Genomic DNA, 20,422 nt, shown 5'->3' with positions numbered 1-20,422 from the left:
CCAAAGGTAACTGTTTTCAATTTAAAGTCGCGTAGTGGACTATTGGCAGATTTTCGGAAAACAATCCGTTGGAAATCTTGATCATCTTTATGAACATTTATTTGTCGATACATTTTTTCGACATCCCCATTGAATACGTATTTGTATATACGCCAGTTCAATATGAGGAGCATTAGATCTGGTTGGAGCGTGGGTCCCGTAAATAGAATGTCATTTAGGGAATTCCCCGAGCTAGTGGTTCTGGAGGCATTGAAGACAACTCTGACTTTTGTTGTTTTTTTGTCAGGCTTTACTACTGCATGATGTGGCAAGTAGAAAGAGTAATATTTGCCTCTTATGATTTTTTCACATGGGCTTACTTCCTCCATGTGGTCTAAATGGAGGTATTCTTCTAAGACCCCATCATAATCTTGTTTGAGCTCACCTTTTCTAAGTAGGTTTTTTTCCATGCTTAAAAACTGCTGTATTGCAGAGGTGCGAGAGTGACCTAAGGCGAGTGTATCTGGAAATTGTTGTTTTAGTGGTAGTCGTACGACATACCGACCATTATCTGATCGAGTAGTTGTGGCTTTGTAAAAGTCTTCACAATACTGATCTTCTGGTGTTGTAATTGAAATGGGGGGGAGTTCTTCTAGCTCCCAAAATTTTCTCAATTGTGAATTGAGGTACTCGTTTGAGATTTCCTCAACTTGAGTTGTCATTGTTGTGACTGGTTCCGCAACTAGTCCACTTAGGACCCATCCGAAAATGGTATTTTGCGCCAGTAGTGTTTTAGAAATTTTTTCAACACCTTCTAGTATAATTTGCGATATGAGATCGCTGCCTAATAGAAGGTCTATTTGAGCGGGGGTGTTGCAGTTGGGGTCTGCTAGAGTCAGATGTGAAATCTTATCCCAATGCTTGCTACTTATTTGATAGCTTGGAAGCATGTTTGTTAGTTGCGGTAAGACAATAGCATTTGCTTGAATGCGCTTATCCGCTTGGGGGGAAATTAGGGTAATGGGGCATATTTTGTTAGAGTTTTGTACTACTCTTCCGCCCATTCCCGTAATTTCATAGTTGGCATGTTTTGTTGGCAATTTTAATTTATTTTGGGCCTTAGACGCTATAAAGGATCGTTGGGACCCTTGGTCTATTAAGGCTCTTAGTTTGAACAGTTCTCCTCGATGTTCGATGGAGACAACTGCTGTGGGTAGTAGTACTCTACTATGATTATCGCTGTGTAGCGTTTGAGTTTTTAATGCCTTTGAGCAGCATGGTGTCTCTTGACAAAATTCGGGATTTTGTGTTTCGGGAGTTGCGGTTGCAACTAAACCCGTGGCTCTTTTTGAGAAAGCGCTACTTTGAGGTGTGTTGGGAAAGTTATTTAAGTGCAACATAGAATGATGCCTTTTGTGGCAATATACGCAGTTGAATTTGCTTTCGCAATTATTGAGATTGTGTGAGTGGGACAAACAGTTTGTACAGAGTCTTTTCGATCTGACAAAGTTGTTCCTTTCATTGATATTAAGTTTTTTAAACTTTTCGCAAGATTTTAGCTTGTGCCCTCCTTTACACAGTTCGCATGACGTTATTTTATTTTGTTCAGATGTGAACGATTGATTTTTAAAAAAGCTTCTGTTTAAACTGTTGTTGTTACTAGCTTGGGGTCTAATGAAACTTCGATTTAGGTCGTGTTGAACATTTTTTGTTCTGACCGTCTTTTTATCTACCCTTTCCGCAATTTCGTATTGGGTAGTTAAGAAATCTTTCATCTGTTGCCACGTTGGGCATTTTCTTCGTGATGAGAGCGATTGCTCCCACAGAAGCAAAGATTTTTCCGGTAATGCCGCGGAGCATATGTTTACCAGTATGGGGTCCCAATTGTCTGTGGGAATATTCTGTGTCGATAGAACCGACAAACAATTTGAAACAGTGGATTGAAGTTTTATGAACTCCTCACTTGTTTCTTTCTGGATTTTTGGTAAGTTCATTAATATGGTGACTTGTTGGTCTACCAATATTCTTTCATTCTCGTATCGTTCTTTTAGAGCTTCCCAAGCCAAATTGAAATTGTGGTCATTTAATGCGAACTGTTTGACTATTACGCCTGCTTGACCTTTGGTTTTGTATCTGAGGTGATACAGTTTTTGCGCTTGTGATAATTTAGGATGGTTTATGTACACGGCCGTAAACATGTCCCGGAAGGACGGCCATTGTTCATAACCTCCGTGAAATGTTTCTGTATCGCATGCTGGCACTTTAAGGTGAATGCCTGAACTCGCCTCTTGGCTTTGAATTTGCGGCAGCTCTACTCTAGGTTGTGGAGTAGGTGCGACTGCTTTAATTAATTTCAATTGATCGGAGATCATGGCTTTAGTCTCTTCATATTGGTCAAGGCAATTTTCATATTTGGCGTAAGCCGAGGATTTGAAATTTTCGGGTAGATCTGAGTCGTCAGTTTCTACTATCGCGTCATATGCAGATTGGAGACGTGTCCAGAAATTGTCAATATTTTGATTTTTGATTTCTAGCACCGATTCAGAGTTATCTTGAATCGGTGAAGATGAAAATCGAGTGCAGTATCTTATTAAACTGTCACTCTCAGAAATGAATTTAGCGTAAGAAATATCTTTTCCCCTTTTTTGCTTTGTAGCACCTTGCTTCGAGCGTGTAGCTTCTGCCGGTGTACTTGGACTTTTGTCATCAGAAATCATTTTCGGAATTTTTAAAAATTGAGTAGATTTAGAATCTTTAGAGTCTGTGCTCATTTAGTAACAATAGATTAATAAAAGTGAATTTTTTTTTGGTATAAATTCAGATGAATGTGAAAACCCGAAAACTCTTTTACGTAAATAAGAGTTTTTATTTCCTAATTTACGATTTTTTGTATTAAAATATGCGTATGTCGTGTTACGCAGATTTATAGAAATGCTAAGGCAATAATATGATAAATTATTGTATATTTTATGTGTGTATATATCTATGTATGTATATATATACTTCTTTTTTTTTTTTTTTTTTTTGTTTGCGGACTATTCGAATGCCCTCGTACAATAAAATTGATATATTGTATAATCTATAAGTATATATATATATATATGTATATATGTATATATATATACCCTTTTTGTTTTTTTTTTTTGGTTTTGGTTGCGGACCTTTTCGTATGCCCTCGTATATATTTTATATATGGTATATAATATATGAATATATGTATATATATATATTTATGTATATATATATACGTATTTTTTTTTTTTTTTTTTTTTTTTTTTTTTTGCGGACTTATTTGTATGCCCTCGTATGCACTTTCGAAGTTACAGGCGTCAATAGCCTTTGCATATGTGCCTGGTCTATATGTAATGCGCTAGAATATCCGTATAAAGGTATGAAGCGAAGACCAAATTAAATGCTTGCCAATGTAAGTATATATATGTATATATTTGTTGTTGTACCGGACCGTTTATGTACTCGTATTAATAAATATCGATAAATGTCGAATAATTATTGCAAATGAGCGAATTTGATTCTATTATATTTAAAACTCCGCAATGCAAATATACATTTATATTCAAGTATACATATGTATAAGTATATTTACTTGTTTGTATTATTTTTGCGGTCTTTTGTAATTGCGCCACACGAATCAAAAGAGAGTTCCCCACGGGCAAGTGTTCACCTCTTTTGTAAATATGTTTGTTATTAAAATTTTTAACTTCGTATAATATAATACGGAGTTGTTTTTAGTTAATATGTATGTACGTATGTTCGAATTGATTATTTCTTTTCTTTCTCTTCTTGTCTTTTTATTGTGCCTGTTGCTTATTTATTTTTGATGTACTGCTTACTGTTTTGAGGAACAGAAGGAGTATTGCGGAAAATCATGCAAGTGGATACTTGAAATTGAATTGTTGTTGGATTAGCTTGTTACGTATGTTCGTAAAATAGGGGTAAGCAAATAGGCAAATAAAAGATTGGTAATTTTTTTTTTTGTTTTATATATATAGATGATATATATAATTAAACTTTTCCCGGTTTGTGCCGTTCAAACGGATTATCTTAAATATAAATCCGTTTGTTATCATACATATGTACATACATATAATGAATATAAATGAAAACGATACACTTACTTTATCTCGCCTCAAGGGGTTTTGGGGGAAAGTAAGGTTCTTTTTTTTTTTTTTAAAGCGTTATAGCTATGCCTGTCTGCTCCGGTTTTCCCGTCCTGTTGTACCGCGCCTGTATGTTCCGGTTTTCCTCTGTTGTCCGTTGTTATTATGTTGTATTGATGCTTGTTTATTTATTTATTTACTTTTTGACCGATCGCGCCCGAATTATGTTTTCTGTTAGATTTTTATAACGCGGCGCGCTCGTTTGATTTTGGTTTATTACTTTTTATGTAATTTGTTTAAAAGCTTAATTTTTGTTATATATTCATATATATATGTGCGAGTATATGTTATTGTTTTAAAACTGCACTTAGTTTCTGTATGTGTATATGTTAATATTTCTTTTATCTTTCTTTCTTTTTTTTGTCACAGCACTCCCTTTAGGAATATTTCAATACTTCACACTTATTTAGAAGACGAATAGGTTTAAAACCTTTTTTCGGACATAAAAGCCCACTTATTCACATTAGTTGCTTTGCCAAAATTTTCATTTGTAAAATAATCACAAAAGATTTTCGAAGCTGCCTCGTTGGAATAATTTTGTCCGTCCGTTTTACTTTTCACTTCACTTTACTTTAGTTTTATTCTTTTTATTTAGCTTTTAAATTTGATTTTTGTTTTTTTTTTTTTTTCCTATAGTGCCATTCTGTTGGCTCGAAGGACCATGTTTTTCTCGTTTGATCGCCTAGCACTCACCGTTGGGAAGTTGTATATAAAAAAAAGGGAAAATGCAACACAATTCCGCCAGAGAATTACAAACGTATTTTATTCAAAACTATATACACCGCATGTATTGAAATTTATAAGAAAAACAATATATTGATATATTATAAGAAAACAATATATGGAATTATAAACTGAGGTTCGCACAATAGAGCTCGGGGTTATTCGCACGGCTATCGCAAGCGGATCGCAAAAAGGAAGTAGCAAAAAACGAACTTGTTTCTCCCTCCTCTTGTTCCTTTTTTGGTGGCGGTGAAAACGCAGTGGTAATGTACATAGTTATGTGTGATGTGGATTGTAGGTGGTGTAGAGATGAGTGTGGTGAATGAAGTGTGTTAGCGACGGATATTTTGATGCGGTGAGTGTAGAGTGTTCTGTGTCGGTTATGTGTTGTGTGGGGCAAGAGACTGAAGCTCATTTAGCCAAAATAATCAGGTAGATGAGACGATTTGAAATTAGAGTGACTACCAGTCCGTATATCCGTCGGTATGTATGTTTGTCTGACGGTCTGTCTGTGAAAACATAACTTGAGTAAAAATTAGATGTATTGATGAAACTTCTACATATATTCCTGGGAAACAGCTGAAGCGAAGTAAACCAAACTTGCGGGCAAGCCTTTTAGTATTTCTTTACACACTGTGGAAATAGCTATAATCAGATACGTACACTCCTCACATAACATATACGCCACAAGCATCAAATTTCACAAACACGATGGCACAAAGGGTGTTATTAGTTCGGGTGTAAAAATGGGCACCCACCCACAATAAGACAAAACACGATATTCCAGAAACTATATGCCCAATTTCAAATTTGGTAGTTACGTTATCCAAAGATTCTTATTATCTGCTTCGAAATTTTAAACGAATTCCGTTTCGTTATTTCTCTTAAAAGTGCAAACTTTACACATGTAAATAAAATTCTTAATTTTAGTCTTATGTCGAGATATCGCCGATAGATAGATAGATTATTAGTGAGGTAATGCACCGCGACCTAGGGTCTATCGTGCCCTCTCCTATATCAGATGGCTTCCCAAAGTTCCAGCAGTCTGAATAGTTCCAGGAGTTAGCCGGACGCTACTGAGGTGATGTGATCCCTGCCTCTTCCGCAGATTGCTGTACAATCCAGGATTAGGTGTACTACTGTTTCCTGTTCAAGGTCGCGGAACCGGCAGTTAGCGCAGGAGACTATGCCCATGTTGGATAAGTGCTTCCTGAGCTTGCAGTGTCCTGTGTAGATCGCGACGAAGAGGCGGAATTTGTCACGAGAAAGGTGAATTAGTTCCTTGAACCTGCAGAGGTTGTACCCCTCTAGAAGCAGTTTGGCGTGGCGCATACTTGCTGCCTGCTGCCAATGCCGTTCTCACTCCACTTACTCCTCCGTACGGAGCAGCTCCTTAAGAGTGAGGGATCCTACCGCTATGCTTGGTTCTGGTCGAATCGTCTTGGACGGTGCCACAGAGCGGGCCAGTTCATCGGCCCTCTCATTTCCTTCTATTCCTTTATAATACCCTGGCACCCAGATTAGGTGCACACGGTAGCACAAGGATAGGCGGTTTAGCCTTCCTATGCATTCTTCTACTAAAAGCGATTTGGTCTCATATGCTGAGATCTCTTTTAGTGCCGCTTGACTATCGCTGAGAATAGCTTCTGCGCACTGACATATGGAAAAAACTTCAGCTTGAAAGATACTTGGGAAGCATCCGATTGGTACGGACAGCTTAGTACGCGATCCCGCAATTCCTGCCCCAATACCTACCGCTGTTTTTGAGCCGTCAGTGTACCACTGGATGGTACTGTCTTCCAGCAGCATTTCCAGCGTGGAATCGCTCCACTCCGTCTTGCTGCCCAGAGTAACTCTGAAGTTCTTTTTGAAGTTTATCCTCTTCGTGGTGCCGTTCTTTGGGAGGATGGCTGGCGGTGAGCTGACATTAGCAGCATGGTATATTTTGCTGCTCGTTTCATCACCTGATGTAGCGGTGTGAGCTCCAGTATGACTTCCAGTGCCACCGTCAGGCATGTGCGCATTGCCCCCGAAGCACAGACGCAGGCAAATCTTTGCAGCTTTGATAGTCTCCGGACCATCGAAGACTGCGCTGTCTTGGCAGCCTAGGAAACCGCTCCATAGGTGACAATAGGCCCTACTATCATGGTATACAGTCTTCTAATAATACTTGGCCTGCATCCCCAGGATTTGCCGGCCAGGCGTCTGCATATCATAAGTGCTTTAGTTGCTGTGGACAGCGTTAAGTCCAAATGCCTACTCTCCGTAAGGATGAGTCTAAATTGAGGCCAAGGAATTTGGCCTCCTTCGACATCTCCACCTCCATGCCTCCAATTGTTAGGGACCTCAAGCCCGGAAGAGATCTCCGCTTAGTAAAAGGATCACGGCAGTTTTTGCTGGGTTGATGTTTAACCCAACCGTGTTGCACCATCCCTTCGCCAGGTTTAAGCCCCTTTGAACAATGTCGCCGAAAGTGTTCTCAAATCAACCTCACGCCATTATGACAATGTCGTCCGCGTACCCGTAACAGCGGATTCTATTGCTGGTGACCAACTCAAGGAGCTCATCTGCTACCAAGCTCCATAGCAGAGAGCGTAGTATTCCACCCTGTGGGCAGCCCCTTGTGGTGCCAAGACGGATCTTGCTTTCCCCCACCGTTGTTTCCGCTACCCTAGTGCGCAGTAGGGCATCTATCCATCTGCATACCGGAGTTGTTACGTTCCTTCTCTCAAGTCCATTGATCACGCGAGAAATGAGAAATGCCACCGTACACTTCTGTGTCCAAATTATTTCTGAATCTTTATTAAATAAAAATGAAATTTCTTATTCTAATTCTTTGTTTACAAAATTTGTTTCGTTGGCATTTCATAAAATTTGTTTAGCTGATATTTCATACAATTTGTTTAATTGGCATTTTATAATGTAGAGCTATTTTCGTAACATGACCACCGTAGGTAAGTATTGTGTTACTTGAGTAATGAGAAATGCTTTAGTTGCATTTATGTAGACCAGTCGATGTTGAAGTTGGGTGACGGCGACGTCGGCAGCGAACTGGCTTGCAACGACGGCGACGTAACTCACGTGTTATCGTTTGATTCAACTCGACTGACGAAATACAGGTATTGTGTCACGTCAGGTGGTCGACAGGGCTGATCGCAGGATCGTAAAGTACTCTAGCAAATATCAATGTTGAGAAAATTCCTACAAGTGTTTCCCAAACTTTGTGATAAAAACTGTTGCGAAGGAATTCATCATTCATCGACAAAATCTGGAATGGATTGCAGTCAAGTTTGGTATTTTATTAAATGTCGGCGAATAACATATTCCGCTTATCGTTAATCGAATTCGATATCCGCCGTTGCCAGTAGGCAAAGAACCCTAAATTACTTCTCAATTGTCTGCTCGGTCTAAAGTAGTACCTGTTGGAAAAAGTTATTCTGCGTTGGATTTCGAGGTTTGGTGTTAATACTGGGATCAAGATAAACGAAATTATCTACGACTTCGAAGTTCTGACTGTCAACAGTGACATGGGAGCTAAATAGTGAGTACGACGACTATTTGTTTGATGACAGGAGATACATATTTCGTCTTGCCCTCGTTCACTGCCAAACCCATTTGCTTCGCTTCTTTATTCAGGAGAAAACGAAACAAACGGCGCGGGTGTTGAGGCCAATGATATCAATATCATCGGAATACAGCAGCAGCTGTACACTCTTGTAGATTATTGGACCTTGTCAATTCAGTTCGACTCGAACACAACTCGAAGTATTTTCTCCAGCAGTAGATTGAAGAAGTCGCACGATAGTCATTAGCCTTTCTGAAAGCTCGTTTGGTATCGAACGATTCGAGTCGTATTATGTGATAAGGTTTTAAAGGCAAAAAAAGGATATATTTAATTTTTTTTGCGCGACATGAGTAATATAATTTTATTAAATTTAAAGGCATGTTATTTTACAACTTTTGAAGTATATTAAAAAAGAAATTTCAATGAACAGTATTAATAAATAAGCCTGTGATGATGAATCTTCAGAAGAGCCTTGAAAAAAGTGGTTTAGCGGTAAACATTTTAACTCGTTACCGGATCATCTGAAATAAAAAAATTGATATGCTTTTTAAAGGTAATATATTTCTCGATTTAATAAAAATTTTTTTTTCTTTTGTTTGCAGCACTTGGAAGTAAAACGCGCGATTTTAGTTAAAAAAATCGTGGTTAATTTGTTAATAAAAAATAGAATGAAGAAAAAACTCCATCCGAGTACCTGCTGATTTATGTGAACAATTAATGCTCAAACTTTGAAAGGGATCGGTTTAGTAGAATTTTAAGTTCTAATGTTCACGAACTTTAAAACTAACGTTTTCGGAAAAATCGATTTGAAGTTTTTTTGACATATTGGTCGTTTAGAAAAAAAAAAATGCAAGAAAAGAATTTAAAACCACTGTGAGAAAACATTTTTGTTTTCTTTGTATCTAAATGACCGTAGATTCTAAGGAATCAAAATAAATACAGTATCCAAAAATACAAAAACAAATACAATATTTCTGAAGAAAAGAGTCCACGCGCAATTGCAGGAGCTACACGCCTACAGCAAGATGCTACAAATAAAAAACACAAAATATCTTGGTAGTCGAAAAAGTATTTTCGTATTTTGCCACTAGATGTCGCTGCAATTATATATCTTAAGCCTTATTACCTCAATAATATCAAATGACTCTTATTTGAAATACAATAACACTTTGAAAATGAACGTTTTGCTTATAAATATAATAAATAATAGGGGTATTCTCTTGCTCTTGCAAAACCCTTGTACGGGGAAAGAATTGTAGATTTTTCACAACACAACTTTTTTTTGCTTATTTGCATGCAATGTGACGCAAAAATAATTGCAACCCTGTTTTAGCTGTCATTTTACATAAAGTCATATTTTGGCATTAAATTGTTGAGGAAGGTAAATTTTACATAGATTTTATAATATCTATTTAAATTATAAAGATTTGTTACAGTTTTTTTTTGTTAAAAATGTATGCAGAAGGTGCGCCAATTCACAATAGCCATGCAAAATAGTCATTTACAATAAATTGACCGCATATGCAACTAGATTCTGCAATGGGTGCTCTCGTGCCCTATGCAATCTTGCAAGAGCAAGAGAATCCCCCTAATATGTTAGCATGTGGTAGCGTCAGAAGTTGCTAGAATAATACTCGTAACTGTTCAGTGGCATGATAATCGTAACTTCAATTTAGCTAAACTGCTGATTTGAGATCGCTTTACGGCATCGAAACGCCGAAAAACGTCAGAGCAAGTGTAGAGGTTTTCAGGATGAAAATTCGAGATTTAGTGAGATGAGCAGTTGGTTTGGGCCTTGATACCAAATGCTCACGAAACTTCTTGACGAAAATCTCAGGGTCCAGTGGATTGTCCTCAGAAACGAAAAATTCTCCGGCACACGTAAACCTGTGCCAAACGCAATGCCAGCAGGTGAAGCGCTTAGGAAACAGAGTTTCACTTTACTGCTGCCTTGAGCGTTTTGTGCCACCTCTCTACCAGCCCATTTATTCTTATGCAATGGGTACCAATCAGCCGTGTCAAATCCATTAAGAGCGCAGACTCAAGCTGGGGTCCTTTATCTGTGGTGATGATCAGCGGTGTGCCGAACTGAGTAATTCAGTTTGAGTAGAAAGCAGTGCAAACGACGTCAGCCGTCATGTCCTTCAGAGGATGTTAAACAGTACCTGATATGATTGACGGCTGGAACCTAGCGTCAGGTACGTCAATGTGTTTAGATGTGAGGCGATTGTGACGCTGAATCTTGAGGTGTTGGCATCGTATGCAGTTGCGGGACCAGTTCAGTGTGTCCTTCTTGATGTTCGGCCAAATGCACTTTTGCTTGAGTGTGCGGGCTATAACTCGACCGCTGGAATGAGAGAGTCTATGGACTGTGTCGAAGGGCACTCGGCGAAAATTTTTGGGAATGAAAGGTCTTACCACACCGAATAATATGTCACAATAAATTGAGGTGTTTTCGTCAATTGATAGATGTAGGAATTTCAAAGTCGTGTTGTTGTTGCGAATAAGCTGCTGGAGTTCTTCATCCACTTGCTGCTCATGCTAAATTCTTTCGGCAGTCATAATGGTCGGCATGCAAATGGTACTGATCCTGGATGAGGCGTCCACCACCACATTTCCTTCAACATTGAGGTAAATGATCTCCGTGGTGAACTGGGAGATATAATCGAGCTGGTTTAGGTATCGTGGTGAAGCTCTGCTACCTCTCTGGGCGAAAGCGTAGGTTAAGGGCTTGTGATCCGTTTTAATGATAAAGTGGCGTCCCTCCAGTATGTGTCGGAAAAATTTAATGACTGCAAATACTGCTAACAGCTCTATGTCGTACGTGATGTACTTCACCTCAGTGGGGCTGAGGTTTCTGGAGAAAAATCCAATTGGCTTCCAGATGCTATCCTCAAACTGCTTTAACGATGCACCTATGGCTTTGTGAGTGAGAGAGAGAGGCGGTAGATGAAAGGAATGTTGTTTTAGTTGCTGCTGCAACACTCTTCTTATAGTCTTCTAGGGACCTTTCAGCCTTTTTAATGGTGCCTGTAGTTGTGAAGCATTGGAAATACATTTGCGGAAGTAATTGATCATCACCAGGAATCTACGGAGATCGGTGGTGCTCTCAAGCTTGGGGAATGACAGGTTTGCATCAACGCGTTCACCTGTAGGTTTGTATCCATCATTGTTAATTGCATAACCAAGGTATGTCACCTCTTCTTTTGCGAAATTGCACTTCCTGGAATTCATAGGCTTTCCCAGGAACTCAAAAGAACCGAAATGTGTTGTGACTGCTATCTTCTCGATGTCTTCTGGAGCCACAGGAATCTGATGATATGCACTTGTGAGATTGATTGTTGAAGAAAACTTTCTTTTGTTATCTTTTTCTGTTTTTAGTTTGTCACCGGCCAGTCGGCGGACTCGTTCAGCTAACGGAGGGCCCGTGGTGAAAATGTGGTGAGCCACCTCAGTCATGCTATGAGAGGCTGATGTGACGCTGGGTGATATCAATAAAACGATTTAGTAGGTCGAACTTCCTGTTGTCGGTATGGGTGTTGAAAAGGGCTTGCTGGTCCACTGTCGAAATACCATATTCCGTGGCTTCAGCAAGTTCTCCTATCATAGTGAGTGATCTTAACGGATCGAGCAGTCGATGTGTTTTTAGGTCTATCAGTAGGCCATAATGTATGATGAAGTCAGCCCCAACAATCGCAGACTGAACGTCAGCGATGATGAGCAGCCATGTTGAGGATGACTGGTTGATGACCGTATATATTGATACTAGTTGAGTTTGCTGTGTAAAGTTTTATAGTGGTACGACAGTGATCACTGAGCCAGAGTCAACGAGGAATCTCTGATGTGACGATCTGTCATGTACAGGCAGGCGATACTTCTTGTCGGATGGAACATGATGATTGCTGCGCCAACCGCCTTGGCTTATGACGACAGCCTCGCTAGTTTTCCTGGTTAGTAGAAGGCTTGTATGTGCAGGGTTGAAAACATCGGTGGGCTCTCTCACCGAATGTGCTGTGATAGAAATAAAGACCTGATGTTAAGAGTTCGAGATCGTGATCGACGACGTCTCCCGCTGCTTTCGCTGCGTTTGCTGGTCATCTCGGAGCCTGTGCTCGACAGAAGACCTAATGTCGTAACTGTGATGTGGCTGGGAATGAAAACCTCTGTTTGTGACGGCCTGGACATGAGCTGGTAAAGCCTGGATGCTGGTTGACATTACCTGAGAACTGGTGTGGTGTTTCATGGCACTGTCTGCAGCTTCGGCGAGCTGGTCAAGTGTTCTGTTATTCTGGACGACTTTGAGGATTCTTCACACGATGTCAGGCAGCAGCGCCAACTACTAACTGCGAAAAAACTTTTCTGATGCTCTGTTGCCAGCCAGGGTCCTCATCTACCTGAGATGCTGGCTAGGTTTCCGATTCTCGGGTTAAAGCTCTAACAGTTTGTATAATTCGCGATCAACTGAATCGGTGAAACGTTCTATGTGATTGGTTTTTAAAAAGATGTACTTATCAAAGCGCCGACGACTGCCTGGTATATAGTATTGTCGTTATTGATGTTTCGCGACCCCAGCTGTGCCTCCAACTGAATTAACCAGAGCTTGGGATTGTTGGTCCAGAATTCAGGGAGTCTGAGTTGTGTGACTGCCATAATTTTTGGACATTGCGAGACGGATAGTGATTTTTACAGTTGCCTTGTACCGCATTGAAATTAATGCTTGCATCATACGGTCTGTAGTCTGTGACAAAAATGCCAGTTGCTGTGTCTCTGAAAAGCACGTTCTCTACTTCTCCGGATAACAAGGAATTCTGTAGCAGCAGGTTGTCTCGGCGCTCTTGTTGCGTCTCTGCTACCCTTTGGTCTTGTTGATTTTGGTTATGGCGAACAGGTGATCGATCAAAAGTCATTTTTGTTCTACTTTTTTTAACATGTGAATACTATTGGGATTAGTTTGACGCAATCCCCAGGAATCACGTCGGGGTCACCAATTTAACATTAAAAGCCTTTATTACTCCAATGACTCTTATACAATAACACTTTGAAACTTTTACTTTGAAAAATTAACGTTTTTTATTTATATATATAAAATGTTTTAGCGTGTGGTAGCGTCAGAATTACTAGAATTGTAATTGTTAAGTGGCATAAGACTTGTAACTGCAATTCAGCTCAACAGCTGTAATTGTGTTGTGGTGGAATTTGCTGCAGGCGGAGTTGCCACATATCTCTAGTGTTACCAATCACATTGTATAATGCGATAAATCTTGCAAGAATTTCCAAAAAAATGATCACCAATCGAAAAAATTTTGTAAGGACAAAAGGACGTTGTACAAACTATTTGTCACATGCGCATACCATTAGAGATTACGAATCATATTTCATATATTTCCAGTTCGCCTCATATTTTAAAAGAGCTGCGGAATTAATTGCAACAGAAATTGCCGAAAACTGCCTGGAAGCCCCATGCTCTTCATAGGTATTAAAACTCAAACGCCACATAGCGAAATTCAAAATAGGGTAATACTACCAACAGCAGTCGTCTACATTAAGTACCGAAGAGAACGAACGAGAATTTAAAGCGTGCAGGATGCCATATGGCCACAATTGGAAGAATAGCTCAAACCGCTAGTGAAATGAATTCAAACTGAAGCTACATGGATTAAGAAAATGTTTCACACTTAAAGCTAGCAAATAATACATAAAGTTCCAACCACCCTTCTGGCACAAAACTCTGTTTTCGGTTGGATTCTACTCAACTCAAATTGTGAAAATCTCAAACGAGTACCTCAATAATTAAATATGTAAATTTTGGAAGTAAGAAGAACTTACCTCAATATCAATCAGAACTCTGAACCCTGTAAAAAAACCGAATAGATGATATCCAACTTATGGTCAACATAATCGGCCTACTGACCGTACTATTCACAACACGACCGAAGAGACCATGTCCAGCACCTAGTAAAAAAGATGTAGCAACCGTAGATGAGAGTCGATTCGCCGCTGTTGGCAGTAACGCGGACTGACGTGTGGAACGGCTTGGCGCATAATACGTCGAGATATTGAATTGAACGTGTACAAACCATGGCTTGTGGAAAAACTGAAGCCTTCCAAAGCGACATCGCTTCCCTTTATGGGCTCATGTAAAGTTTCAAGAAAATCCGACATTTTCGAGCCAAATTTTTTTCGGCGATGAGCCCAATTTCTGAACAATGGGTATGTAAACAAGTAAATTTGTCGCATTTGGTCCGAAAAGTAGAGATGCCATTCGCCCAGGAAAAAATAACGCTTTGGTGGAGTTTGTGGGCTAGTGGAATCATCGGTCCATATTTATTCCAAAATGATGCCGGTCAGAACAGAACCATCAATGGCGACTGTTACCGCTCCATGATAACCGACTATTTGATGCCTGAAATTGAATCTCGTGATATCGGCGACATTTGGTTTCAACAAGACGGCGTCACTTCCCACACATCGCATTAATAAATGGATTTATTGAGAGAACATTTCGGTGAGCAAATAAGTTCACGTTTCGGGTCGGTTGATTGTCCCCAAATACCGTATGATATCACCTCGTTAGACCGTGTCCTGTGAGGATATGTAAAGTCTAAAGTTTATGCGCACATCCCGCTTCGATTCAAACCTTGGAACAAAACATCACCCATGTCGTTCCCCAGTTATCAGTCGAAATGAACAAGTCATCGAAAATTATACTTAACGGATAGACATTCTGAGATGTAGACGCGGTCAACTGTTGAAAGGGGTAATCTTCAAAAAATAAATTTCATAGAATGTTATTAGTAATAATAAACATTCCTCATTAAATTTTAAGTTACTGCGTTTTTCTTTAGAAGAGTAGGGGATCTCGAAATTGATCACCCTTTAAATGATATCTCACAGATACAAATACCGCGATGAATAAATTATGCCTTAAAACACAAAGTCAAACTAGATTTCAGTGCCGCATCTGAAAAGGCGAATTGTGTCACATTCTACCTGCGCACACAAATCGATATAGAAGAAAAGGTGGCTTCTGTAAAAACAAAAAGTCTACCACGAATTGGACAATGTAGTTTTAGCCCGGTTAGAAAACCCTTATATTTCATCAGCCATTGGGCAACACGTAGCCAGTAGGGATAATTCTGCCGATCTAGGTACACCCTCGATCGCTGACAGATTCTTGACCACTATCGCCCATGTGCAACATAATTGCCAGAGTGGCTCAGAAGAAATAACAATTTTTATTGCTCTTACGAATATCTATCTACTAAAGAGCGCTGCCCGCCGCCTTGTTGTTCTTCGGGCGGATAATTGCTATTCTTCATGGTCGGGTAACGGAACGTCTGCTCCATCGTCATCGACTGGGGAATCGATTCGCCTTCTCCTGGCGTTGTACTTTTCTGCCATTCAGCAGGCTAGAGAAGTGTTCCCTTCATAATTTAAGTATGCTCTGGGCATCGGTGACTAGATCACCTTTGGGGGTTCTACAATAGTATGCTCCGGTCTTGAAACCTTCAGTAAGCCGCCGAATTTTTTCGTAGAATTTTCGAGCATTACCCCTGTCGGCCAGCTTGTCAAGCTCTTCATATTCACGCATTTTGGCCTCTCTCTTTTTCTGTCTGCAAATGCGTCTTATTTCCCTCTTCAACTATGATGCCTATCCCATCCCGCAAATGTTGAGGTCGATCGTAACGTTGTGAGGTAGACACTCTGTTTCCTCTCCCCTGCGACACGGCACTCCTGGTCGTACCAGCAGCTTTTTTGCATTTTCCGAAAACCAATCGGTTGCAGCTGTACGTAAGGTGGTTGAAATGCCGTCCCACAGTTCCCTCATAACGAGTTGTGCTCTCAGAGAACAGGAGTGCAAGCCGAATATAAAATCTTTCGGCTATCTGTTGTGCTTGCAGCATCTCGACGTCGAACCTTCCTTGTGTTAGTTGACGTGCGTTTTTTTGCTGCACAGAGGTGGGTGTGAGTCTTGGCTGCAACAAAATAGTGGTCCAAGTCGATGTTGGAGCCTCGGAGGGTACGCACGTCTAGAACATTGGAGAGTCTCTCTCCCACCACGAATCCCACACCAAATTTGCGCTCCTTTATATGGTCACTGTAGTAAATGCCACTAAGACCTACTCGCCTCAATCCTTATCTTGTCCATCGCATTTATTGAACGGCGGTTATGTCAGTCTTTATTTTCCGGACCGGACCGGACGTTCCAGGTGCATGCCCTCAAATCGTAGTCCTTATTTCGTTTGTTATGGTCGTCGTCAAAAGGGAGATCTCAAGCGCACAACCCTGTGAAAGGCGTGTTTCCTTTTCTGACTTTAGCTCGCCTTCAAACGCATGTTCTTAGGCTACTCAGAGATTACTTGGTCAAAGACCGGAAGTCGTGAGCTGCTTGAGTCATATGTAAAAGAAACATTGCTGGCCACTCCCAAGTAAATGGCGATCAGAGAACTTTCCTCACTTGCGTGAACTTTTACACATGACTCCATCCTTCATGCTAAAGAGTGACTCATAGTTAAATTTAAGGTAATAAGGTAATACCCCTATTATACTCACTCTCAATACTAAGCCTATTTTTGGACACAAAAGGTCTGCTTCGTGTGAATGGATGGCTGGCCATATCCAGCTTGACATACAATGAGAGCCATTTTATATTTATTCTCGAAAAAATACAATTTGCCACATTATGTTATGTACATTATATCAACCTACTAACGCTAGCGGGACATCGTCGATATCCAGGGTGTTATGCGATTCCCGTGCCCATTGGATGATTTGCAGCCAGGAGGTAAATTCGGCTGTATTCGAAGTTAGCCTTCCCAACACCGGGCCGCCTTGGGAAGTAACGGTGGCCTTACCACGTCAAGAGGCTCTGGCGCGACGGACCTTCGCGATTTCCCTTCTAAATAATAGACCGGGAGCCCCACAATATGGGCTAAACGGTCGTTCGAACCAGATGAGCAACAACAGCACCCAACAACAACAATCAAAACATCAACAACCACAGCAAATAGCTGCAGCAGCACAAGTACCGCAAGCAAGAGCGGCCCAGTGGCTAGGCGAAAGTTCAGATTCCTGGACACTCTGTCGCCGGAAGAACGTGCGCGCTTTGAGGAGCACGCGCGTGATGACGACGATGTGCCCTCTTGCAGCGGTACTCAGCACAGTTTGTCCGCCGCGACCACTGTAAGTCGCGCGAACCCCACCTCCACAACCTCCTCGAGCAGGATCGACTGCGGAGAGGAGGGTGGTTTCACAAAAGTGGAATCGAGGGGCAAACGAAAAAGAAGGAGACAACGAGGGAACTTCCCACTTACCCCGGAAGAAGGACGCCCAGGAGGTCACGATGACCCACGCAGAACGCGCATGAGTGGAGCCACTCTCAAGTGGTACCTAAGATTTCTACAAGACGACATGACACCGGAGACAGCTTAGAAGCGGGCTCTGAGTAGGAGCAGCGGTAGCAACCCTAACAGTGCACGACGCGCAGGTTCCAACGCATCGTCTGCAACAAGACGCAGAAATCGGAGGTATCGCCGGGCACCCTGTCGATCAGGAAAGAGAAAAAGCGGCCAAATAACTCCTGATGAGTCAACCAGGTCGAAAAGAATCAGAGCACACAAACCACAGAAAGCTAGTGGAAAAGGCTCCAACCCTAATCCGCCGCCGGCGAGAACCGTAAGCCGTAAATACTCGGAGGCCGTGAGAAGCATCCGGATAGCGGTGGTGCCCCGCAACTGAATCTCCGTTTCAGTAAGGTAGTAATGAGGCCATGGAGGCCCAAGCTCAGCAGTGTATGATGCGACTACTGCTGTGGTTGCGGGAGAGCGACACGAGTCCTCCAACGACACCATCTCGGCTAGGCAGGTTGTAACCACCGCCGCTGATGAAAGTAGGCGCAATGAGCTCTACAACGAGCAGAAAGGCATGCTGCCATCCATCCAAGAGCTTCTGGAAGGGCTGGAAATGCAGGTTGATGAAGATGGCGGGGACGAGGACCTGTATCTTATCGAGCCGATATTGTAAGCTCCAGCGCCAGCATAGAAGTTGCTCAGGTGAACCTGCATCACGCATCGGCAGCCTCGGCTGTCATCGTGAAGAGGTTCATCTCGGATAACCTGGGTATCCTCTTAATCCGAGATCCATGGGTGTACAAAGGAGAGGTAAGAGGCCTCAATTCGAGAAAAAGCAAGGTAATCTCTTCCGTTCTTGTGTAGTCGTTAGAGCCGATATAGACTTCTTCTGTATTTCAGAGTTTCCAACGCAAGATCTGGTGGCGGTACAAGTGAAGGACTGGGAAGGTTCGGAATTCGTCCTCTCATCAGCCTACTTTCCAGGAGAGACGGCCGCAGCAAAAGACAAGACGGGACCTATGCGACTAGCGCGGAGAAGAGGGCAGAAACACTCCTACAAGCGCACTTTCCGGAAACGGTTTAGGCTGACCTAACCCCATCATCGGTCACATGTAGGCCGGAACGCTTCGACTGTCTGACTGCAAAGAGTTTGTTCACTGCAGATTCAGTCAAGTGGGCGCTGGCCTCCTTTTCGAACTATAAATCACCAGGAGTGGATGGCGTATTCCCAGCCCTTTTGCAGCAAAATATGGATATTCTCCTGCCACACCTTCTAGGGCTGATGAGAGACAGCCTGACGATGCCGTATATTCCATAGCCATGGAGAATCGCAAAAGTAATCTTCATCCCCAAGATAGGGCCTTTAAGTCTCACATCCTTCATGCTAAAGGGAATACCAGACAGCACGTGTACAGAGCGGGTAGATCCACTAACACTGCTCTGTACCAACTCACGTCTGAGCTGCAGGATTCACTGGATAATGGCGAGGTTGCGATCTGCGCCTTCCCAGACATTGAGGGTGCTTTTAGTAGCGCGCGAGTTACGTCGCCGTCGTTGCAAGCCAGTTCGCTGCCAACGTCGCCGTCACCCAACTTCAACATTGTCTGGTCTACATAAATGCAACTAAAGCATAAATGCAACTAAAGCATTTTTCATTACTCAAGTAACACAATACTTACCTACGGTGGTCATGTTACGAAAATCGCTCTACATTATAAAATGCCAATTAAACAAATTGTATGAAATATCAGCTAAACAAATTTTATGAAATGCCAACTAAACAAATTTTGTAAACAAAGAATTAGAATAAGAAATTTCATTTTTATTTAATAAGGATTCAGAAATAATTTGGGCACAGAAGTGTACGGTGGCATTTCTCATTTCTGGCGCAGTCGAACGGCGTACAACTCCAAAGAATTGTACGGAACCATAGTTCTAACGCTTATCGAAAAATATTCTAAAGAATATTAAGTGGAAAAAATAAATAAATAAAAACAAACTCTTTTACCAATCAATTTAAGATATTAAGTGGAAAAAATAAATAAATAAATAACAAAAATAAATAAAAAGCTTAGTAACAAATCAGTTTAAAATATTCGAAATGAACAACCAAGAACAACAACAACTCCCGGTCACGGAGCTAATCAAAGAAGCGGCGAGAATCCGCCCATACTTCGGAAATGGGGAGAATGATTTCACATCATTCCTACGGGAGGTCAACCTGATACTTCCCTTATTCAACGAGAACGCAGCAATTCAGAAATACATCCTGGATTGGCACGTCAAGACAAAAATACAGGGGGATGCACTCCGAGTTACCCAGACCCTGAGCGAGGAGGCAACGTGGAATGAAATTAAACTAGAACTGATCAAGAACTTTGGAGTTCGAGAAACGTATAATCAACTCCTTCATCGAGCAATATCAATGAAAAACAATAACGTAAGTCAGTACTATTATAATTTAAGAAACATACTAGATAAAATGAATGCTAAGTATAACGAGGATTCGGAGAAACCATTAAAGTTCTCCCCAAACATTAATGAGTCTCTTATCCTAAAAACATTTTTGAGCAACATTTCGCCACACTTATCTTCAATAGTGTATGCGAGAAATATAAATTCGCTTC

The sequence above is a fragment of the Bactrocera dorsalis genome, chromosome 1 (genome assembly GCF_023373825.1).
Source record: "Bactrocera dorsalis isolate Fly_Bdor chromosome 1, ASM2337382v1, whole genome shotgun sequence".
NCBI lineage: Eukaryota > Metazoa > Arthropoda > Insecta > Diptera > Tephritidae > Bactrocera > Bactrocera dorsalis.
The sequence above is the reverse complement of the archived record's forward strand: the minus strand, read 5'-3'. Positions refer to the sequence as shown.